Source organism: Condylura cristata, unplaced genomic scaffold (assembly GCF_000260355.1).
Source record: "Condylura cristata isolate star-nosed mole 26May11 unplaced genomic scaffold, ConCri1.0 scaffold00012, whole genome shotgun sequence".
Taxonomy (NCBI): domain Eukaryota; kingdom Metazoa; phylum Chordata; class Mammalia; order Eulipotyphla; family Talpidae; genus Condylura; species Condylura cristata.
The window spans coordinates 55936201-55936655 of record NW_004567113.1 but is presented as its reverse complement, the minus strand read 5'-3'; the positions used below and the strand labels follow the sequence as shown (position 1 = coordinate 55936655).

Sequence of the window (455 nt, the reverse complement as noted above, 5' to 3'; positions counted from 1 at the left end):
GGGCCGGTGGCCACGTGGGGAGGCCGCCCGCACTCAGGGACGTGGAGCGCGGGCGCCCGCCGACCCTCACAGACCCTCTGCTGACTCCGGTGAAACTCAGCCGGGCAGCCTGGGGTGGGGCGCGGAGCAGTGTTTGGGGTCGACACCCTCAGTTTCTGGCCAGCGCCCGCCACTGTCCGGCGGTGCTTTGCCACGAAGTCGCCGGTCTGGGTCTGATCCTCAGTGGCTCGGAAAAGCCGTGTGATTGGTGGCCTCGGGGTCGCTCGAGCTCCCGCCGGGCCCCGCCGTGTGGCCGAGCTGCGGTCTGGCCGCCAGGCCCCTGCCAGAGCCCACGGCCCACGGGGGCGGACGCTGCCCCTGGCCCGCTCCGCCCGGGCCTCCTGTGCACACTCCTCCTTCGTCCTCGCCCGCCGCAGCCCGCCCCTCACTGCTGGGGCGGGTGACCCCCAGTCGTC

General features: G+C 74.1%; 1 protein-coding gene across 1 annotated transcript in view; it reads left to right on the top strand.

The window, feature by feature from the left end:
• PPP2R2C (protein phosphatase 2, regulatory subunit B, gamma) overlaps positions 1 to 455 on the top strand; it is a 29112-nt gene that overhangs the window by 25027 nt on the left and 3630 nt on the right. The gene's annotated exons all lie outside the window — the stretch shown is intronic.